General features: G+C 50.4%; 1 protein-coding gene across 1 annotated transcript in view; it reads right to left on the bottom strand.

Annotated features, from left to right (window-relative positions):
- Positions 1-1654, bottom strand: part of rtel1 (regulator of telomere elongation helicase 1) — a 121054-nt gene extending 119400 nt beyond the window's left edge. Inside the window, exon 1 of the mRNA XM_072515554.1 lies at positions 1204-1654. The gene's annotated coding sequence lies outside the window, so the exon portion shown is untranslated. The remainder of the gene's footprint in view (positions 1-1203) is intronic.
- Between the last annotated feature and the right edge of the window lie 22689 nt (positions 1655-24343).

The following is a 24343-nucleotide window of genomic DNA, read 5'->3' as shown; positions in this document are numbered from 1 at the left end:
CACAGTTGTGCCTATGCGAAATTAGCATTTTATGTTGTTTTTACATGTATAACTCTGGTTCACAATTAAGATGTCAACAATAGGCCTGATGGGAAAATAAGATGTCAAGCTACAGTGAGCAAGTTGTTGTAACTATGTACAGGACTGACCTTCGGGAGGAACGGGACGGGATGTACAATAACAGGACGCAGGTGCAAGCAGGGGGCCTCATTCTTATCTTTTAATTGAAGGTCCAAGGATATACCAGGAGCTAACAGAAACCACTAAGCAAGGGGAAGACAAAATGAACATAACAAGTCCAAATAAGGAATCACTGATAAGGAAACTGCCCTTTCGGCAGTTTGTGGGATGTGTTTCTCACAGATTGTATATAACAAGTGATGCTGTATGAATTCTTTGTGTCTGCCAATTGTGATGGGCTGCACCTGCTCTTGCAAGATCGATTGAATAAAATTCTTCAGAATTTGACTAAGTGTAAATTATCATCAAGTGAGCGGTGTTTCTCACATACCCAACTTTAGTCCTTGTGCAATTGATCGTGCATCAAATGGCAACACTCAGATTTCTCTCAACCAGGAGTTATAACTCACTGATCTGTTTATGTAACTGGTCACAGCAGATACCGAAAAATACAAAGACCCCTCAAATTAAATGCAACATATGATTTGTAGGTTTCACATAGTCATACAACACTGCACCATCAAATCACCGGAAATGCCTCCAATGGGAGTTTGCAACCCCAGGACCAGCAATAAACAGGGCAACAAATGACCTGATGCCAAACTAAGGTTAAAATTGGCCTTCAGTTCCCATTCCCAAACGCACTCCAAGCTGATTCAGCAGCAGAATAAGCCACGCGATTTCTCTCCTTATACCCGAGATTCACCAGTGCTCCAATAACGTACAGCAGGAAAGATAGATGGCACAAAATATATTTGGTTCAAGTAGTCTCATCTCAGGAGTTCACTCATTTTTGCATGAAAGATATGAAATGGACCGATCATTTGAATCAGACAGCAGGAACCCAGGAAAATGGAATTGATCAGTTAGTGGATTGGTATACACAGTGAGGATTTACTGCTGAATTATTTATACTGGCGTGTGTGTATATACAGTTTATAAAAACAGATGGCGGCATTCACCCAGTTGCAGAATTGGCAGGTTTATTGCCCGGCCGGCGAAATACTGCTTCAATATACTCACGGGCCCCAGCGATGGAACCGCCACAGGCCAGGCCCGGCGAAACCCGACCCCCAGGCTGCGCGGCCCAGTCCCGGACAGCGACCTTGCAAACTCGCTCCCGCCCGGTGCTCCAGCCGCCTCTGTCGGCTCAGCCGCCTCTGGTCTGCTTCCTTCCCTTCGCCCGGCTCCCCGCCGCCGCCACTTCGCATTTGGCGCCACTCGCCCGCGGTCACTGAGCTGGGGGAGGGGTCCTGGAGACGGTCCCCTTCTCCTCTGTGTGAGTTCCTCAGTCCCAGTCCTTTATCACGGAAGGGACCTTCTCAAATTGATCATACAATAATAACCACACCTAAATTATTATACCATTTTATAATAGTAATCAGACTAAATTTGCTGCTTGTAGAGTGTGTTCATGATGCTTTTAAGGAAACAGGATATGCACTTCCAACAAAAACTTTTATTTACAAAGCCCCTTTTATTGAGATCTAAACGTCCCAGTGCACTTCCGAGCAGCGTTTATAAAGCAACATTTGAGATGAGGAGGAATTTCTTCAGCCAGAGGGTGGTGAATCTGTGGAACTCTTTGCCGCAGAAGGCTGTGGAGGTCAAATCACTGAGTATCTTTGAGACAGATAGATATGTTCTTGATTAATGAAGGGATGGGGTTATGGAGAGAAGGCAGGAGAAAGGTGCACTGATATTCAGATAAACATATCATGGCGCAAACACACTACACACTGATGGACAGATCAACGGACCAATCAACACACACGCAACTTCACAACCAATCACAAGTGAGAGCACGCACTATAAAACGGGGAACACCACAGTTCCCACTCATTCCAGCAGGAGATAGCTCAGGGCACAGAGCTCACCGTGTGCCACTCAGGCATACACCATGTGCTGAGTGTCTCTCTAAGATAGTGATAGTGATAGTGATAGTGATAGTGATAGTGATAGTGATAGTGATAGTGATAGTGATAGTGATAGTGATCGTGCTGGGTCCACAGGTTAACGGGTAAATTACGAACCAGTCATAAGTTTACAGATGTTGTTATTAAGAGTAATAAAACTGGACTTCCGGGTGCGGCGATGACCAGCTGAGTCGCACGTTTCGGCAGCTCCCGGTGAAACGGACTTTTGGGCTCTTGATAGGAGCCCCAACGGCAATTTTGACGGCTAAAAACACTGCGGTAAACCAGAAGGGAATCCCCCCTGGATACGGATGAAAAAAGGAGGAGAAAGTGGCCGGATTGCAGTGGATCCTTTAGAACAGCGGCAAGGAAGGCAAGCAAAAACCAAGATGCGTCGGAAGGTGGCAGTTTAACATGGGGCCCTGAACAACAAGAGTTCTAGAAATGCTGTGTGGAAGAGCTCAAAAAGGAAATGAAGAAAGAGCTGTTGGCCCCGATACTACAGGCGATCGAAGGGCTAAAGGAGGAACAAAAGACCCAGAAGCGGGAGCTTCGAGTCGTGAAGGCAAAGGCAGCCGAGAATGAGGACGACATACAGGGCCTGGTGGTGAAGACGGAGATGCATGAGGCACATCAGAAAATGTGGAAAGGTTGGAGGCACTGGAGAACAACGCAAGGAGGAACAACCTAAGGATTCTTGGTCTTCCTGAAGGTGCGGAGGGAGCGGACGTCGGGGCATATGTGAGCACGATGCTGCACTCGTTAATGGGAGCGGAGGCCCGGCGGGTCCGTTGGAGGTGGAGGGAGCATACCGAGTGATGGCGCGAGGACCGAGAGCAGGAGAAATTCCCAGAGCCATAGTGGTGAGATTCCTCCATTTTAAGGATAGAGAAATGGTCCTTAGATGGGCAAAGAAAACTCGGAGCAGTAAATGGGAGAACGCGGTGATCCGCGTTTATCAAGACTGGAGTGCGGAGGTGGACAAGCTTTAATCGGGCCAAGGTGGTGCTTCGTAAAAAGAAGATAAAATTTGGAATGCTGCAACCGGCAAGACTGTGGGTCACATATCGAGGGAGGCACCACTACTTTGAGACGGCGGATGAAGCGTGGACTTTTATTGTGGAAGAAAAACTGGAATGAGCGGGTTATTAAAAAGAACGTTTGAACAAAGTGGTGGGGTGAATGTGGGGGGCGAAGAGGGGGGTTAAAAAGGGGGGCAAGAGAAGTTTTATGTACTAATCCTGCGATGTGGTAACTTTTCTCTCTTCCACAGGTGGTGAGGAGGGGAGGTGGAGGAGATGGGGTGTTGGCCATTGGGGGCGGGGCCAAGGGAGAAGCGCGGGCTTGGTTCCCGCGCTATGATAATCATGGCGGGAATAGAGAAGCAGGAAGGAGGGGGCGTCGCACGGTGCGAGCCGAGGTCACGGGGGAAGCCGAGGTCGGCCAGAGTTTGCTGACTTCTGGGAGCAACATGGGGGGAGTAATTACGCTAGCGGGGGATCTAGCGGGGGGGGGGGGAATTACTGGGTTGCTGCTGCTGGGGAGAGGGGGGAGCTGGTATGGGAGGGGATGGGCGGGGGGGCACCGCCTGGGGGAGATACAGCTGCGTGGGAACCGGGTGAGGAACTGGAAAAAGGGGATGGCTAATCGACAAGGGGGGGGGGGGGGGGGGTAGGAAGCCCCCCAACCCGGCTGATCACGTGGAACGTGAGAGGGCTGAACGGGCCGATAAAGAGGGCACGGGTACTCGCACACCTTAAGAAACTTAAGGCAGATGTGGTTATGTTACAGGAAACGCACCTGAAACTGATAGACCAGGTTAGGCTACGCAAAGGATGGGTGGGGCAGGTGTTCCATTCGGGGCTAGATGCGAAAAACAGGGGGGTGGCTATATTAGTGGGGAAGCGGGTAATGTTCGAGGCAAAGACTATAGTGGCGGATAACGGGGTCAGATACGTGATGGTGAGTGGCAAACTACAGGGGGAGACGGTGGTTTTGGTAAACGTATATGCCCCGAACTGGGATGATGCCAATTTTATGAGGCGGATGCTAGGACGCATTCCGGACCTAGAGATGGGAAAGCTGATAATGGGGGGAGATTTTAATACGGTGTTGGAACCAGGGCTGGATAGGTCGAAGTCCAGGACTGGAAGGAGGCCGGCAGCAGCCAAGGTACTTAAAGATTTTATGGAGCAGATGGGAGGTGTAGACCCGTGGTAATTTAGCAGACCTAGGAGTAAGGAGTTCTCGTTTTTCTCCTATGTCCATAAAGTCTACTCGCGAATAGACTTTTTTGTGCTGGGAAGGGCGTTGATCCCGAAGGTGAGGGGAACGGAGTATACGGCTATAGCCATTTCGGATCACGCTCCACACTGGGTGGACTTGGAGATAGGGGAGGAAACAGAAGGTCGCCCACCCTGGAGATTGGACATGGGACTAATGGCAGATGAGGGGGTGTGTCTAAGGGTGAGGGGGTGCATTGAAAAGTACTTGGAACTCAATGATAATGGGGAGGTCCAGGTGGGAGTGGTCTGGGAGGCGCTGAAGGCGGTGGTTAGAGGGGAGCTGATATCAATAAGGGCACATAAAGGGAAGCAGGAGAGTAAGGAACGGGAGCGGTTGCTGCAAGAACTTTTGAAGGTGGACAGACAATATGCAGAAGCACCGGAGGAGGGACTGTACAGGGAAAGGCAAAGGCTACATGTAGAATTTGACTTGCTGACTACGGGCACTGCAGAGGCACAATGGAGGAAGGCACAGGGTGTACAATACGAATATGGGGAGAAGGCGAGCAGGTTGCTGGCACACCAATTGAGGAAAAGGGGAGCAGCGAGGGAAATAGGGGGAGTGAGGGATGAGGAAGGAGAGATGGAGCGGGGAGCGGAGAGAGTGAATGGCGTGTTCAAGACATTTTATAAAAAATTATATGAAGCTCAACCCCCGGATGGGAGGGAGAGAATGATGGGCTTTTTGGATCGGCTGGAATTTCTCACGGTGGAAGAGCAGGAAAGGGTGGGACTGGGAGCACAGATCGAGGTAGAAGAAGTGGTGAAAGGAATTAGGAGCATGCAGGCGGGAAAGGCCCCGGGACCGGATGGATTCCCAGTCGAATTCTATAGAAAATATGTGGACTTGCCCCGGTATTGACGAGGACCTTTAATGAGGCAAAGGAAAGGGGACAACTGCCCCCGACTATGTCTGAAGCAACGATATCGCTTCTCTTAAAGAAGGAAAAGGACCCGCTACAATGCGGGTCCTATAGACCTATTTCCCTCCTAAATGTAGATGCCAAGATCCTGGCCAAGGTAATGGCAATGAGAATAGAGGAATGTGTCCCGGGGATGGTCCACGAGGACCAAACTGGGTTTGTGAAGGGGAGACAGCTGAACACGAATATACGGAGGCTGTTAGGGGTAATGATGATGTCCCACCAGAGGGGGAAACGGATATAGTAGTGGCGATGGATGCCGAGAAAGTATTTGATAGAGTGGAGTGGGATTATTTGTGGGAGGTGTTGAGGAGATTTGGTTTTGGAGAGGGGTATGTTAGATGGGTGCAGCTGTTGTATAGGGCCCCGATGGCGAGCGTGGTCACGAATGGACGGGGATCTGCATATTTTCGGCTCCATAGAGGGACAAGGCAGGGATGCCCTCTGTCCCCATTATTGTTTGCACTGGCGATTGAGCCCCTGGCGATAGCGTTGAGGGGTTCCAAGAAGTGGAGGGGAGTACTTGGAGGAGGAGAAGAACACCGGGTATCTTTGTATGCGGACGATTTGTTACTATATGTGGCAGACCCGGCGGAGGGGATGCCAGAAATAATGCAGATACTTGGGGAGTTTGGGGATTTTTCAGGGTATAAATTGAACGTGGGGAAAAGTGAGTTGTTTGTGGTGCATCCAGGGAAGCAGAGTAGAGAAATAGAGGACCTACCGTTGAGGAAGGTAACAAGGGACTTTCGTTACCTGGGGATCCAGATAGCCAAGAATTGGGGCACATTGCATAGGTTAAATTTAACGCGGTTGGTGGAACAAATGGAGGAGGATTTCAAGAGATGGGATATGGTATCCCTGTCACTGGCAGGGAGGGTGCAGGCGGTTAAGATGGTGGTCCTCCCGAGATTCCTCTTTGTGTTTCAGTGCCTCCCGGTGGTGATCACAAAGGCTTTTTTTTAAAAGGATTGAAAAGAGCATCATGGGTTTTGTGTGGGCCGGGAAGACCCCGAGAGTGAGGAAGGGATTCTTACAACGTAGCAGGGATAGGGGGGGCTGGCACTACCGAGCCTAAGTGAGTATTATTGGGCCGCTAATATTTCAATGGTGAGTAAGTGGATGGGAGAGGAGGAGGGAGCGGCGTGGAAGAGATTAGAGAGGGCGTCCTGTAGGGGGACTAGCCTACAGGCTATGGTGACAGCCCCATTGCCGTTCTCACCGAGGAACTACACCACAAGCCCGGTGGTGGTGGCTACACTGAAGACTTGGGGACAGTGGAGACGGCATAGGGGAAAGACTGGAGCCTTGGGGGGGTCCCCGATAAGAAACAACCATAGGTTTGCCCCGGGGGGAATGGATGGGGGATATGGAATGTGGCAAAGAGCAGGAATAACGCAACTGAAAGATCTGTTTGTGGATAGGAAGTTTGCGAGTCTGGGAGCGCTGACCGAGAAATATGGGTTGCCCCAAGGGAATGCATTCAGGTATATGCAACTGAGGGCTTTTGCGAGGCAACAGGTGAGGGAATTCCCGCAGCTCCCGACACAAGAGGTGCAGGACAGGGTGATCTCAAAGACATGGGTGGGGGATGGTAAGGTGTCAGATATATATATAGGGAAATGAGGGACGAAGGGGAGACTATGGTAGATGAACTAAAAGGGAAATGGCAAGAAGAGCTGGGGGAGGAGATCGAGGAGGGGCTGTGGGCAGATGCCCTAAGCAGGGTAAACTCGTCGTCCTCGTGTGCCAGGCTAAGCCTGATTCAGTTTAAGGTATTACACAGGGCGCATATGACTGGAGCACGGCTCAGTAAATTTTTTGGGGTGGAGGATAGGTGTGCGAGGTGCTCGACAAGCCCAGCGAATCATACCCATATGTTTTGGTCATGCCCGGCACTACAGGGGTTTTGGATGGGGGTGACAAAGGTGCTTTCAAAAGTAGTGGGGGTCCGGTTCGAACCAAGCTGGGGGTTGGCTATATTTGGGGTTGCACAAGAGCCGGGAGTGCAGGAGGCGAGAGAGGCCGACGTTTTGGCCTTTGCGTCCCTAGTAGCCCGGCGCAGGATATTGCTAATGTGGAAAGAAGCCAAGCCCCCGGGGGTGGAGACCTGGATAAATGACATGGCAGGGTTTATAAAGCTAGAGTGGATTAAGTTCGTTCTAAGGGGGTCGGCTCAAGGGTTCACCAGGCGGTGGCAACCGTTCATCGAATACCTTGCAGAAAGATAGATGGAATGGAAAAAAGAAGGCAGCAGCAGCAGCCCAGGATCGGAGGGGGGGGGGGGAGGGGGGGGGGGGGGAGGGAGGGGGGGGGGAGGAGGAACCAGAAGGACTCTCAGGGTTGTTAATATATACTGTATAATATGTATAGGTCGTTGCTACAGATAATTATATATTGGACTGTTAAATTATATTTTTGGAGAGTGTTACTTGTGACAAGGCAGTTGCCATTTAGGGTTAGTTTTCATTTTTGTTATTTATTATTTATTCATTTTCTGTTTATAAAATAGGTCATTGTTATTTGTGTTGTTATAATATTGTGTAAAGGATGCACAATGTACTGTGTTGGTTGACCAAAAATTTTCAATAAAATATTTTATTTAAACAAAAGAGTAATAAAACTAAGTTGTACCATCTGCAACCGTGTTGGTTCATCTGTATAGCGGAACACCCAACACGACATAGTACCAGGCTTGGAACCCAGCAACTGTGAGACCTACCTGCACATCTTTAGGGATGCGCCATGGACACCATCAGCCCGCCGCAGCCGCTCCAAATCGCTGGAAATCTCGGCGTCAACTGGAAACCGTTTAAACAGTGCTTCCAGTTCTTCCTAGAAGCCATAGAAAGGGAGAATGCATCGGACACCAGGAAAATCGCCCTCCTCCTCTCCACGGCAGGGCAACACGCCATCCACATCTACAACTCTCTGGTGTTCGTGGAAGGCGAGGACAAGACGAAGTACAAGACGGTCCTTCTAAAACTTGAGCAACACTTCAGCGTCGAGGTGAATGAAAGCTTCGAGAGGTACCTCTTCCAGCAGCGCCTGCAGGGTAAGGATGAGCCGTTTCAATCTTTCCTAACACACCTCCGTATCCTCGCGCAGTCCTGCGGCTATGAGACCACCTCCGATTCCATGATTCGGGACCAGATAGTTTTTGGGGTCACCTCGGGCACCCTACGCCAGCAGCTCCTCAAAATTAAGAGCCTCACCCTAGCCACCGCCATCGAAGCCTGCGTCCTCCATGAAAACGCGACCAGCCGGTACTCCCAATTCCAGGCGGCCGAATCGGCACGGCAGGGATCCTACAAGGCCGAGCAGGTCCAGTCGATTGAGTTCCGCCCGGACGAGGGCGGCCATTTCACGCGCTTTCCTCAGCCTCCCGCGCTTGTACGCGCCAAAAGAGACGTTGACGCAGAGGGACGTGACGCGCAGGTGCACTCTACGCAGGACAGAACTGCGCATGCGCGGTGGCGCAACGAACGCCATGACGTCACGACATGCAGCAACTGTGGATCCGCACATTTACAGCGGCAATGTCCAGCAAAGAATCGACAATGCCTCCGCTGTGGCAAGATGGGACACTACGCTGCCTGCTGTCGAGCAGCTCAACCTGCCAACACTCCCCAATTCCGCCAGCCTCGCAGGGACGTGCGGGCCATTCAGCCTCCATACACCGAGTCATACCCTGACGACGTACAGACCGTGATACCAACGACCTGGAAGCCTTCTGCGTTGCGGTCATTGACAGGAATCGGATGTCCCCAAGTAGGACCCACCAGCCAATGCCAGTCAACAGCGTTAATCCGGGTGATGAATGGTGTGCCACCCTAACGGTCAACCCGAATTTGTCGCCCACCTACTAGGCTGGACTTATGAGCCTGTTTGCACATTGGACTCACTAAAGTGTTATGCCTCAATGTTAATGTGTTTCTCTTTTTGTCGTTACAGGAGTTCGTTTTCGATGTTTGATGATTGCACTTGTTTTGTTTATGGTACAACCTCGTTGCTATGTTGCACCTGACACCTTCCTATGTATATAGTTTAGCCTCATGTACATGTTGTAGGTATTGCACACACCTATTCAGGGCTGGAAGAGACTTCAAAGATAGGGAGGGATGAGGCCTTTGGGGGGGGGGGGGGAGGGTGCGGGAGGATAGTACAGTCAACAAACCTACCATTGGTGGTAGTAAAAGGTTCAGGCCCCAGCTTGTTGGGGCGGAATTGGCTGAAGCACCTCCAGCTGGATTGGAAAAAGGTGTGCCGCATGTATCCCGATGGACCAGACACGGTGCTGGTGCGCTTTCCAGGCGTTTTTCAAGACTGACTTGGTACCATTTGGCCAAGATTTCGGTGGATCCCTATGTATTGAATTTTAAGGTGGATGCAGAATTGGACCGCTTGGAACAATTGAGAATCATCTGCCAGGTGCAGTTCGTAGATTCGGTTGCGGAAGTTGTGCCAGTCATGAAGCCTGATGGCCCTGTACATCTCTGCGAGGACTATAAAATGACGATAAATCAGGCGTCCCATTTGGACCATTACCCGGTGCCCAGTGTTGAAGATCTATATGTGTAGCTCAGTGGAGGCTGAAACTTCACCAAACTCGACATAAGTCATGCTTATCTGAAATTGGTTTTGCATCCGGCCTCACCGAAGTACATGACCATCAATGCACACAAGAGTCTGTACGAGTACGCCAGTTTGCCTTTCGGAGTCTCTTCCACATGTGCCATTTTTCAGCGAGTAATGGAGAATATTCTCTGAGGATTGCCGCAGGTTGGAGTTTACCTGGACGACGTGTTGATCATCAGTTCATCCGACCAGGAATACATTTTTGCTTTGTTTTTTGAAAATCTTTTTATTGGCTTTTATTACATTTATAAATAGTTGTTGCTCATATACATTACATTTTACTTGCTTGCGCTAATTTGCTTTATTTTACAGAGAGGTTCCCCCCCCCCCCCCCCCCCCCCCCCAGGTTGAGCAGTCCTTTGGTTCTTCTTTTTTCCCTAGCTTACTCCCCGTTGCTGGCCTCAAACAGGTTTTGGAACAGGCCGACGAACTGCCCCCAAGTATCCAGGAAGCCTTCCTCTGACCCTCAGATGGCGTACTTAATCTTCTCCAGGTGGAGAAATTCCGAGAGGTCAGCGAGCCAGTCTGCAGCTTTGGGTGGTGCTGCCGATCGCCAGCCGAGCAGGATTCTCCGGCATGCAATTAGGGAAGTGAAAGCGAGGGCATTGGCCCCCTGCCCCATGTGTTGCTCTGGCTGTTCCGATACCCCGAAGATTGCCACTTTTGGGCATGGCTTCACTCTCCCCCCCACAACCTTGGACATTGCCTCGGAGAAGGCTGTCCAGAAACCAGCAAGCTTGGGACAAGCCCAAAACATGTGGGTGTAGTTGGCCGGGTCCCTCTGGCACCTCTCACATTTGTCCTCCACCTCCGGGAAGAACCTGCTCATTCGGGTTCTGGTCAGATGTGCTCTGTGCACGACTTTGAGCTGCATTAGGCTTAGCCTTGCGCAGGAGGAGGTGGAGCTCACCCTGCTCAGTGCTTCACTCCAGAGTCCCCATCCTACCTCTGTCCCCAGTTCGTCCTCCCATTTTTGTTGGGTCCCATCCAGTGGTGTTCGGGCTCTGTCCAGTGGCTATCCGTATATTTTCCCACATAGCCCCCCTTCTCGCTGCTTGTGCCTATCAGGTCCTCTAGTAGTGTGCTTTCTGGGGCCCCGGGGTACCCTACTGTCTCTTTGCGGAGGAAGTGCATTATTTGGAGGTGTCTCAATTCCTGTCCTTTTGCTAGTTTCCACTTCCTTGTCAGTTCGTCCACTGTTGCCAGTCTGCGCCCGACGTAGAAGTCCCCGACCGTCAGTGTGCCCCCGTCCCGCCTCCATCTTTTGACGGTGGTATCAAGTATGGCTGGGGGGGGAATCTGTGATTGCCGCAGATGGGGGCCATAGGGGATATTCTGGTTATCCCGAAGTGCTGTCTCAACTGGGCCCACGTTCTCAGCGTGGCCGCTACCACTGAGTTTGTTGTGCACCTTTATGAGGAGGATGGGACTGCTATGGCCAGGGTCCATAGGGTTGTTCCTTTACAGGATGCCTCCTCCATTTGTACCCAATCTGTGTCGGGTTCTTGTACCCATCCCCTCACTTTTTCTGCCGTTACTGCCCAGTGGTAGTATTGTAGGTTCGGTAGAGCCAGGCCCCCTCTGACTTTCCCTCTTTGCAGTGTCGGTTTGGGAATTCTCGGGTTCTTACCCACCCACACAAACGCCATGATTATCCTGTCTATGTTTTGGAAAAAGGCCTTGGGGATGAAGATCGGGATGGGTCTAAACAGGAAGAGGAGCCTTGGCAGTGCGTTCATCTTGATCGTCTGCACTCTTCCTGCCAGGGAGAGTGGGAGTGAGCCCCACCGTTGAAGTTCTCTTCTTACTTCCTCCACCAGGCTGGTCAGGTTCCACTTGTGGATCTGTGTCCAGTCTCTGGCTATTTGGATCCCCAGGTAACGGAATCTGTTCTGGGCTGTTTTGAACGGGAGCCCCTCCAGCTCTCTCCCTCCCCCTTTTGGGTTCTCTGGGAATGTCTCGCTTTTGCCCAAGTTAAGTTTGTAGCCCGAGAAGGTTCCAAACTCTTTCAGTATTTGCAGTATTGCCTTCAGTCCCTCCTGTGGCTTCGAGACACAGAGGAGCAGGTCATCTGCATAGAGTGAGACTCTGTGCTCTCTGTCTCCTCTCCGTATTCCCCTCCAGCTTTCCGCGTCCAGCAGGGCTCCAACCAGGAATACATGAAGAACCTGGAGGCTACCTTGCTTCGAGACAATCTGCACCTACCTACGGGGCAAAAACTGCATATTTCACGCAAACAAAGTGGTCAACTTGGGTTATAGGGTGGACTGGAATGGCTAGCACCCAGAGGATGATAAGGTACAAGCAATCCAGCAGGCCCCGTGCCAATATATCCAATGGAACTCCGCTCCTTCTTGGGCCTAATCAACTTTATGACAAGTTAATTCCAAGTTTGGTGACCGTGTTGTCCCCACTGCATCTGTTACTAAAGAAGGGCCAACGATGGTTTTGGGACTCACCGCAACTGATGGCTTTGTTAACCTGCGATGCCTCACCTTATGGCATCGAGGCTGTTCTGGTACCCCGAATGATGACGGAACGACCCATTGCGTTTGCTTCACGCACCCTGACGGCAGCAGAGCGGAACTATGCACAAATCAAAAAGGAAAGTTTGGCGTTGGATTTCGGGGTTAAGCATTTCCACAAGTACGTTTACGGGCATATATTTACAGCCTCTATCAACCACAAGCCCCTGTTGGGGCTGTTTAAGGAGGACAGGGCAATCACTCCCACCATGGCATCCGCCTGCATTCAGGAGCGGCCGCTGTCCTGGCAGCGTACGACTACATATTGGTACATCGTCCAGGGAGGAACAAATATTCCGCATGCAGACGCCCTCAGCTGACTCCTGTTGCCCACCAGCATACACTCGCCTGCCACATCAGATGGGGTAATTGCAGTCTTGCTATTTATGGACTCCTTGCGAGTGACGGCGGCCTCGGTGAAGGCATGGAGGCAGACAGACCCATTGTTGACCATGGTCCACCACATAGTGCTGTACGGGGCCCAGCATCGCACTCTCTGGGAGGATCTGCGCACATTCACCACAAAGGTGGCTGAACTCAGGGTGGCGGATGGCATCCTGCAGTCGGACTCCCGGGTCACCGTGCCCGAGCGAGGCTAGGGAGCAATTCTACAAGACCTCCACAGGGGGCAGCTGGGTAGTCTCCACAATGAAAATGTTGGCCCGGAGCTACGCATGGTGGCCTGGAATAGACACCAACATCAAGACTTTGGAAAAGCAATGCACATGGTGCCAAGAGCACCAGAAGCTACCCCCACAGCTCCACTCTACCCATGGGAGAGTCCAGCTGACCATGGTTCCGCCTCCACATGGATTTCGCAGGGCTCTTTCAAGGAGCCATGTATCTAATTATCATGGACGCCTATTCAAAGTGGATGGACATACACCGCATGACCACAATGACATCATGAGCCGCTGCTGAGCAGCGCAGACCAACCTTTAGTGTTCACGGGCTTCCCGAGGTGTGAGAGTCGAACAACGGCATGGCTTTTACAAGTGCAGAAATTGCTGACTTTCTGAAACATGTATGCACTGCACCCTACCAACCGTCATCCTATGGATTGGCCGAATGAGCAATGCAGACAATTAAGCTCGGAATGAGAAAGCAGACCTCCGTTTCCCAGTAGACCCAGCCGGCCCGTTTCCTGTTCTATTACCAGACTACACCACACGCCACCACTGGAGTGACACCCTCGGAATTGTTAATGGGTCGTCGTCTGCGCACGCAGCTGAGCCTTGTCCCGCCTGACATCGGGGAAAAGGTCCGCGACCGGCAGGAACAGGCCGGAACACGACACCTGAGACCCATGGCGGAATTTTTAATGGGTGATGTAATCTACATCTGAAATTTCACTGAGGGGGCTTAGTGGATCCCAGGGAGAGTAGTAAAGTGATCAGGGATAGTCTCGTACCATGTATGAGTACATGGAGAAGAATCAAACAAGCACATGGACCACCTCGCCAGCCAAGTATTACAGGTCTGCAAGGACCGATTAAAGCCCTCACGACCAGTGGTGCCCCTACCTCTGGACAGCCAGCTGTGATACCCAGTGAGGCGGATGAGCCCCTCGCCTCGGAGATGTGGGAGGTCGACTCACCCGGAATCAGGCATCAAGACTTTGCCAACAGCAGTGGAAACAGGTCCAGTAGTGACCCCCAAGCCAAGCACAGCGGAACCCGGCATTCGGCCTGCAAACGTCGCTCCGCGGTTCGTCACTCCTCCTGGCCCAGAACAGCGGACGTCCGGGAGACAGCTTGAGCAAAGCAGACGAAGGATCTCCCCCTCCTACAGTTGAGATAGAAGACATATCGGACTTGGGAGCAGGGGGGGGGGGGGGGGGGGGCTGATATAACCTGACCGGAGGCCAAGGGGTCTACAACCTCAGTGTCCCTGTGGCCTCACCTGAGCATGATCTCCCTAGATGAGGAGGCGGAGTTACATCCTTAAGTCAGGGGCCTCGTGGGACATAAATATCCAGGCCCAAGTGTGGACCGGGCACGCGGGAGACCCTTCAGGGAGGAGTTGTAATATGGCCGGTAAAATAAACTTGAATTTTTTCTTACAGTCATCGCTTGCATGTGGTCGCTCGCCTGGAACTTCACAGTAACAAAGGCATGGACAAGGGTTTCAGCAACAGACAAGCTGAGCAGATCGAATTTGACAATGTTACGGAATTGGAAATGGGTGTTCTTAATAATAGCATGGATATGTGGTTGAAAGCTTCGCTCAGGGTCAAATATGACACCAAGATTCAGGTGTGATTCTCCCCCCTCATTGCGCCCAGCACATCTCCTTAAACAGGGTTTGCGGCAGGCGCCAAACCGATCGCAATGATCCTGATATGAGGCACCCGACGTGATCTAGTTCACCCACTCGCTGGGCATGCATCAGACTTGCCTATTTAAATAAGTCTTAAAACTCATTTAAATATGCTGAGCCCATTCGAGGCCAGAATATCGTGGCTCCCGGGATTCACCCGCCCACCAATGCACTGTGAGGCCATTAGACTCCTCAGGTGGTCATGGACAGGGCAGGGTAGTGCCTGGGCACGGCCCCTAACACGCAGGCAGTGTCAATGTGGCAACCTTGATGGGTTGGCACTGCCAAGGTGCCTGGGGCAGTTCCAAGATGCCAAAGGGAAACTGCCAAGTGGTAGGGCCCCAGGAGGGCCATGGTCATGAAAGTGAGAGGTGAAGGGGGGGGGCATCAAAGGGCTGCATTAAGGGGGGCTTTCAGGGGTGTATGAAGGGTGGGAGCATGAAGGAGGGATTTGAAGGGTGAGGGGTGTGAAGGGGGTTTTGGAAGGGTCGGGCCTGAAGTGAGCATGTGGGGGGGGGGGGTGTAAGGTGACGAGACCCTTCTCAGCGACCACATAGCAGGATATAGTCAGTTGCGGGGGGGAATTCCCCGATATCGACGAGGATGGATGAATGAATGGCCAGGTAACCATATGCCTGGGTGGTGGTGGGGGGGGGGGGGGGGGGGGGGGGTGGGGGGGGTGCGGTTGGGAGGTGATGTGGTAATTTAGTGATAGTGGGAAGTTGCCCCTTTGGGGTTGAAGTTTGGGGGTGTTGCCAATGTCTGCGGGGGGTCACAATGCCCATGCATGGGGGTGTTGGCGACCTTCAACTTTACTTTGTGATCTAGTCACCCTTTAAAAGGAGCACCCAATCCCTGAGGAGCCAGCATCTTTGTTCCCCCGCCAGAAAAAGTTCTAAGAGGTGGATCTACTGGCCGCTTTGCACCCAAAAGGCAGAGCGGCCGGGAGCTCTTACTTTCGGGATCTGTCCGGCTCGTCACGCCTCGCCTCACGAGATCTAACATGGTCTTGCGGGATGTCAGTGGGATCACAACTTTGCATATTAGAGTGAGAAGCTAGTCTCACTCTAATACATGTTCCCAAGATCTAACAAAGACATGGGATCTAACCCCTTTGCCTTGGAGAGCAAGGGCGAGGGCTGTTTTGTGCTGGTCTTGTAAGGTTTTCGGGCAATTCGGCCTTTTTTTTGGAACTGCCCAAGAATAAAACTCAGAGACTGTAAACTGACTTTTCAGCCAAGAGAACGTAACCAGATTTCCCAGCAGGCTTGGTCCGCTGAGCTGAGTAGGGGCATAAGTATTTACAAACCCCCCCCTAGGAGCTACAAGGAAGAAGGAGCCAGACAACGAGATAAGATCAAAACACAGACAAAGGGGCACGGGAATACACAGGGGGCCTGCCTGCAAGCAGGACAATGGGATGGTCATAGCCCCATGCAGATGTAAATGACTTTGCCTCCACCAGAGCAGTATCCAATCAACACCCCATCAACATAGCAGCGATCTCCAGAGCAGACGGAAGACTTTTGAAAATCTTCACAAGGGAGCTCAACCTCGTTATCTCAAAAAGCAGACTGGAGGCGGACCTAGGGGAGGTACTCCTATCTTGACAGGTCTGACAGGCTCAAAGGGGGCAGGACCAGCGGGAACTTTAAACCTTATGGATTCAATGCAAAAGGGGCTGGCCGAACACAGGAAAAAGCCAGGTAAAACAATATAAAAGGGGCTGTGTTTCGATTGAGGGTCTCTTGGCTCGACCTCTCCACCTTTGACTTGACCTCTGCAGCCTGTGACCGTAAGTACCCTGCAGCAGCTTGCGAAACTCCCTTGACTTTAATAGTGTTTGAGGCTTTGGGGAAGGGGACTTGATTTGTGTTTTGTGCTATTGCTAAAACTGTTGTAACCATAAGATTTTTCGTTGTGTCCGTTATAGTATTTTCTGAATAGACTTAGTTTGTGTTAGAGTTTAAGATTTTATTATATTTTCTTCTGTTGATGATTTTGACCTGGGTTTTGCAATAAACCTTGATTTGCTGATAATTGGAGTCGTTTAAATTCTTCAATCTCTCACCAGCGATCTCTGACCAAGTCATTGTTAAAATATTCCTCACCTTAATTCCGGGTTCAAGAATCAAGGGTCATCTTGAGCGATTCACTCAGGACAGGCTGCTGGTTAGGTAATAAACAGCAGTGTCCTATTCTCTCTCTTGGGAAAGCTACTCCAGCGAAGTAGGAACCGGGTGGGTGTTGCACCACCGGCAAGAGAGAGAATCACCTGGGTATTGGTAGGGGTCTGGAGATCTGTGTGATATAAGCCTCAGGCTGCCGGTTAGGGATAAACGGCAGGCTTGATTCAGTGCTCTCTTCAGTGGAAGTGTCCCAGTGCGGCATCCCCTGGCCTCTGAAGTTTCAGTGCCAGCTGGAGAGAGACACACACAGATACTCAAACCCCAGATATCGGCCCAGTAGTGGAGTAGCAGAGATGGCACCCTCTACAGTCTCCAGATGGAACAGGACTCGTGGGGGTCTCCCAGGGAATCAGAGGCCCCCAGGCACATGCCGTCTGGGCAGGGTGGCACTGCTGGTGCCACAAGGCACCCTGGCACAAGCTGGCATTTTTCACGCAGCAGGGATCGGGCCGCGGGCTGCCCTGCGCAGTTGTGGGGGGTTGTAGAGGGGGCACTTATAGTGAATTGGGGCGTGGGGAGGGGTTTTCAGGAGTCGCGTTGGGGGCTCGAGAGACCAGGCGCTATTTAACAAGGAGTTCCGGTGAGCGGTGCTCCTCAGTGCAGGGAACGGGGATATATGTGGCCTCAGTCAATCGTTCCCTGCTCAGGCCCCCGATCTACACTGATGGGCATTAGATAGCGGAGTGTTTCTCGGTGCTCCAAACTAATCGCGCGCTACTGGACTCTGTCCCCATTCGGATAGAGCATGCCCTAAGTGTGGGATATTTCTGTGAGAATCTCTCAGTCCAAGCGCTAAAAAAGTTACGAAGTTTGGGTGAATTGCGATCTGGATCACACCCAAACACCTGGCGGAAATCATCACTTGGTTATTTTTCAGGGGAATCGTGCCCTCAATCTACGACAGTACCAGTGAGAGGGAATAGACGTTTGTTACAGTCCCAGTGGGGAAACTGCAGACCAAATTAAACCAAATAATGTAATCTTCTCATGGGCCCAAATTTCCTCCAATACTTCCCCTTGCTGAACTCACACCTTTCTACGGATTCTCTCCAATCTACCTTCATGTCAAAACTCATCTTGTCGATGAGACCCACCTCCTGCATCCTTTACCCTATTTAGCATGGCCAATCCACCTAACCTGCACATCTTTGGGCTGTGGGAGGAAACCGGAGCACCCGGAGGAAACCCAAGCTGACACGGAGAAAAAGTGCAAATTCCACAGGGGCATTCACCCAAGGCCGGAATTGAACCCGGATCCCTGGTGCTGTGAGGCACCGTGCCACCGTGCCACCCTCCTAAGTCCTTGAAAATGTCAACACATCCCAAACCCATCTGCTGAACTTTATGTCTGAATCCCTCCGATCAATTTCCGTTCCGCCACAGTACCGAAATGGCCCTTATTAAAATTACAACTGACAATTGTGACTATGACAATTGTAAGGCCAGCCCTGCTCAGTGAACACTACTGGATTCCATAGAAAGTCTCAATGGACCCCTAGGGGTCTGTGGACCCCAATTTGCAAACTGCTTTATTAGCACACAAAGCAAAATGGCTCCAATAGTTGTAACCAGAAAGGATCTGCTTTCAACTGTTGCAAATTAGTTATTTTGTTCTGCTCCATAAAATGTAGACATTGCTGCTTTACAGGGAGTAAATTCAGTTTTCTTTAAATAAGCTATTATATAAATGAGCAGGTTGTTCACCAATTTGTGCCGTTCCTTCGTTAGCCTCGCAAAAATAGGAGTTTCAAGAAATTGCTGGATATGTGCTGTGAATAAGGGCTGGGAGAAACACTGGTTCAACTTCAACTGGAGTATTGTGTCCAGCTCTGGACACCACGCTTTTGGAAGGATGTGAAGACTTTGGAGAGGGTGCAGAGAAGATTTGTGAGAATGGCCCTGGGGATGGGGGTTGGCAAAATGATGAGGAACTTTAGTTCCATGGGTAGGAGATACAACTGAAGAGAAAAAAATTGGCAAGGCAATGGGGAAAAGGTGGATGAACGGAACTAGGCGAGTTGCTCTTGCAGAGTCAACACAGACACAAATCGCCAACTGACCTCCTTCTGTGCTATACCCATCCTATGAATCTATGATTTCATGGCATGCACTCCTTTACAATGAGATTTATATTATTGCAGTACCATTCAACTACAGAGACCCAAAAAGGGAACAATTCAAAACTGTGGCGTTTTATTCCTTTTGATCGCAAATTTATCCTTGAAGTAATCCAACAGCTGAATAGCCAACAAGTATTAACTGTACAGACTCATGCCTGGCTGAGAGACTGAAGGGCAATTGGCACCCATGTATCCCATCGCAGAGTCAAACAGCGTCAGGAGTGGAATGGAGAGAACTGTGAAAGGGAACACTGGTGCATTTTGGCATGTGTATCCTGTACTGCTGGGACACAGAAAGGACCTCCAGGATAACTTGTGTCATGCACAGGAAAAAACACTTCCTGGGTGAGAGCAAAAATGCTGCCGGAGTGATACCGGAACTACTTGTTGCTGACATAATTTTGAAATTGGTTGTGTTGTACTGCACCAAGGTGAAGCAGGTGACGACCAAAGTCCAGGATATATCAGCAAAATAGAAATCAAACAAAAAATAACATATCATTAAATACCCAAGCCAAAGAAATAAGTAATAATACAATGATTAGAAACCAACAGCAGCAACTAAACATGGATAATTTCATTAAAATGGCCTACTAGAGTTCCTACTATCCAGATTTGTAATTGGACAAAATCCATAAACATCGAGGTGGGCAGAGGCACATTGATCACCAGCAATGCATTCAGGACAGTCAAGGATAGACTCCCTTCAGTTATTTAGTAAAGCAGAAAAGCTTTAGCCACTGGCAGAGCTCTATTGTTCTAAACCAGCCAAGCAGCATTAAAATCAACAGATGGAGATAAATTACAAGGGGGGATGAAGAAATTACTCGGATACCTATGGCTTAAAGAGAATTCCAAGCAATAAAAACTTGCCTTTATAGAGGGCTGTCACTGTTAAAAGATCCCAACATCCTTCACAGAATCGTTATCAGACAAAAGTGTAGAAGCAAAGCTAAAGGCAAAATACCAGACAAAAGTCAAGCTCTGGGAAAATAATGGTTGCGGTAGATAAAATAGAAGGAGTGTACTGAGAGAGGGATGCAATAAGTGATCACAGAGAATAAAAGATTGGAGTAAATTCATATAGGGTGCACCTGACTGAATATTAGTCAACAAGAGGATAAGCAATGAAACAAGGAAGTAACGGGAATGAACGAGACAAGTGTGATTCATTGAGAAACCCAAGAGACGTGGAGGTAAAGGTGTACTTAATGTGGAATGATTAATAAATTACCTAAATTGTGCAAAACCGCCTATTGATTACCAATATAGAAGAAAGGAATAAAAATACATTGAGTGTCATAGCTGTTGAAAGCTAAAATAAAACAGAAAATACTGGAAATGCTCATTGAACCAGGTACCACCTATGGGGGGGAAAAAAGAGTTCATTTTTCAAAGCAATGACCCTTTATCAGAACTGGACAAAATCAAATCCTATTGAAGAGAAGAGCAGGACATCCTCAAGGTGGGCATTCCTGAAATAGCCATGGCTGTACATTGACAATAAAGCAAAAATCAAAAGAGTGAAGATACTGGAAGACAAATTTAAAAAGCATTTCCAATGAAAAAGCATTGACCTGAAACGATAACCCTATTGGTGGAATTCTCGCATCTGGGACTAAGTCCCATGGTGGAGCAGGAATGGGGAGTGTTCCCCGCTGTGGAGGCCAATGGGAAACTATTCATATCGTCCCATCTCAGCCTCTCAATTATGCACCCGGGGTGTTTAACGCTGTATTCCAAGCATAAGGGCGCACACCCAGTCATCATACCCGGGCACCATATTGAAAAGGTGCCCAACATAACTGAGGAAAGACGATGGACCTCCTGAAAAAGAAGCGTCTTCAGGAGCACTCTGAAGCTGGAAAATGGACCTCCTCAATTACACTGAATCTGGGGGATCCAACTGTAGATGCTCCCTCCACCCACTACTGTGGTGTTCCAGGATCCAGGGTTTCTGGTGGCCTTCATCCTGAACTCCGGAGGCAACCTCAGGCGTTGTTCAGGTGAATCCCGACTTCTGGATGCCATGTTGTCCCAGACATGTTCTGAACTGTCGTGTTTTCCTGTTGGTGTCGCGGAGAAGCAGAGGTGAGTGGAAGATACCAGTCGGGCCTTCATCTGCATCTAATTCGGGCCTTCATCTGCATCTAATTCGTGGGATGCAAATAATTTTCAAGACTGTCTCCAGTGAACGCCTCCACCTCGTGTGCGAGGTTGGGGCTGATACAGCTGAAGGTAGTGTACAGAGCGCACCTTACAAGGGCGAGGATGAGCCGTCGCTTTGAGGGGGTAGAAGATGTTTGTGAACGTTGCGGGGAGGGGCCCGCAAACCATGTTCATATGTTTTGGTCCTGTCCAAAGCTGGAGGATTACTGGAAGGAGGTGTTTAGGGAAATCTCTAAAGTGGTGCATGTGAAATTGGACCCAGGCCCTCGGGAAGCCATATTTGGGGTGTCGGACCAGCCGGGGTTGAAAACGGGCACGGAGGCAAATGTTGTAGCCTTCGCTCGTTGATCGCCCGAAGGCGGATCCTGTTAGGGTGGAGATCAACTTCTCCACCCTGTGCCCTGGGCGGGGGGGGGGCCTGCTGGAATTCAAGACACATGAAAAGGTCAAATTTGAACTGAGGGGAAGGATGGAGGGGTTCTACAATTCACGGGTGTTATTCATTTTGCACTTTTGAGAATTGGATTATATCGAACATTGGGGGGGGGGGGGTGGCGGGGTGGTTGGGAGGGTTGGGTGGAGGGGGACTGTGTGTGTTAATGGTGACTATGGGCGATTCCTGATTCCTTTTTGTAATTTTTTTGTGTTGACATGCAGGCTAATGTCTGGGGTTTGGTGGGAGAATAGGATCGTTGTTATTGATATGGGGATTGGCATTACATTTGTTACTGATTATTGTTTATTGTTGGGTTACATTTGTTACTGATTATTGTAAATTTGGAAGAAAATATGAACCCGCCATTGAACCTGCCAACAGGGAAGGGGCGAATTACTCCCCATGTTCCTCTCTCAAAAACTATCGGCTGATCTGTTTTGTTAAAGAAACAGATGCAGAGTTTGAAAGGAAGAAACGGGCATGTCTGATCATTAATGTAAGTGCAGTAATCATTGAATGCAAATAGCATTATACTTGTTAAGAAAGTTACCACAAGACTTCCAGTGGCGGCATGTAGGTGGAGGTCGCATGTTGGGTGGCTCCTGTAGAGCTTTCGGTTTTGATCCTTTTCACCCAGACTTGGAGAGACAACTTTACGTGATTGATCTCTAGAAAGGTTGCGGTAACTAAAGGATGTCGAAAACTTAAAAGAAGAATATGGGGCAAAAAGGTGCGAGCGATAGTCCACCTGCGAACTCAAGCTCAGTGCGGAGTTCTGTGGGAAGAAAGATGGCGGAAGCAAGCTTGCCAGGTGAGGCTGCTCCCATTACAGTGGACACGCTGGCTGACGTGATGGCGGTGGAGTTTGAGCGTCAGTTCGCCAAACATTTTGACAGGCATTGGAAGGAGATGATGGCCTCGCTCAAGGAGTTGGTGGATGATACCCTGGCCCCTATAAAGGAAGCTTTGGGAAAGACATCAACTGTGGTGCGGGAGCAAGGGGAAGTGTTGAAGGGGGTGGAGGAGGCATTGTTGCAGCACAATGACCAGTTCACCTCGATGGGTGAGGAGCTGCGGAAGGTGCAGGAGAGTAACAGAGGGCTGAGAGCCAAAGTTGAGGACCTGCGGATTGTGGGATTGCCTGAGGGGCTGGAGGGCTGGAAGCCGACGGGGTACTTTGCGGAGATGTTCGCCAAGTTGCTGGGGGATGAAGAGGACCCCTCCATCTATGAGCTGCACCGGGCTCACTGGTCACTCCAGCCGAAGCTGAAGATGAATGAGCCATCAAGAGCTGTGATAATTTGTTTTTTTCGCTACCTGGTGAAGGAGAAAGTGCTGAAATGGAAGAAGCAGAATCGAGAGGTGTGGTGGGAAGGTGTTGGTATTCGTATATTCTAGGATCTCACGGCGGAGCTGGCAAGACGGCGGGCGGCCTTTGGTAGGGTGAAGGCAGTGTTGTACAAGAGCAACGTGCGGTTTGGGGTGGTCTACGCAGTGATGTTAAGAGTTACACACAACTCCAGGGACTATTACTTCAAGACGGTGGAGGAGGGGGAGATATTCATGAAGGCTGAAGGACTGGGACTGAACTGAGTTTGGACTTCATACTGTGGTTGGGAGGAGATGGTTTTGGGCCATTGCGGTAATATGTTGGGATTTTGTTTCCTATGTTTAGGTGTCTGTTCTGTGGCGATAATTGGAAAGACCGGGTGTGGGGGGGACATTATGTTGGTGCTTTTTGGTCTTGGGCCTGTGGGGGGAGGGGCCTCAGGCAGGGGCCACCTCGCTAGCAAACGCAGGTAGGCTAGCGAGAAGGACTGATGTGGGGGAAGTGGCCGCGGCTGTTGGAGCCCGTGTGGACAGGTTTCTATGGGCCTTGGAGGTGTGAAGGGTGGGGGGTGGGGACAATGCAGGGAGAGGAGGTTTCAAGAGGAAGTGGCTGGGAGGTTTCTGGGAAGGGGGGGAAGGGATAGTTGGTTGGTGGTGATTGGGTTAGGGTTGGTTCCCGCCATTGACCGGGGCCAGGATCCGTGATCATGACTGACAGGAGCGGGGGAAGTGAGAGACCCCCGGTCTGTATGGTAACGTGGAACGTGCAAGGTTTGGGCAGGCCGGTGACGTGAACAAGAGTCTTCTTGCATTTGAAGAGCTTGAGAGCTGACATGGTGCTGCTGCAGGAGACCCATTTGAGGGTGAAGAACCAGGTGATGCTTTGGGAGAGCTGGGTGTTCCTCTCGGGCTTCAACAGCAGGGCCCGGGGGGCAGGGGTAACGATACTGGTGGGTAAGAGAGTGAAGTTTCAGATGGAGAAGGTGGTGGCAGACCAGGAGGGAGCAGATGCATTATAATAACGGGTGCTTTGGAGAGGGGACTGGTGGTGTTGGTTAGCGTGTATGCCCCGAATTGGGACGATGTGGGGTTTATGAAGTGGATGGTGTCATAATATACACCAGTATGTCATGATGCAGATACACACACACTGATGGACACACAGCGGGACCAATCAACACACACAACACCGCAGCCAATCACCAGTTAGAGCACACTCACTATAAAGACAGGGGGCATCAGCGTTTCTGCTCATTCGAGCTGCAGCCTCCTAGTAGGACAGAGCTTACAGCTTGCAGCACATATCTTCACCAT

This window comes from Scyliorhinus torazame, chromosome 8 (assembly GCF_047496885.1).
Source record: "Scyliorhinus torazame isolate Kashiwa2021f chromosome 8, sScyTor2.1, whole genome shotgun sequence".
In the NCBI taxonomy this organism is placed as follows: Eukaryota; Metazoa; Chordata; class Chondrichthyes; order Carcharhiniformes; family Scyliorhinidae; genus Scyliorhinus; species Scyliorhinus torazame.
The sequence above is the reverse complement of the archived record's forward strand: the minus strand, read 5'-3'. Positions and strand labels throughout refer to the sequence as shown.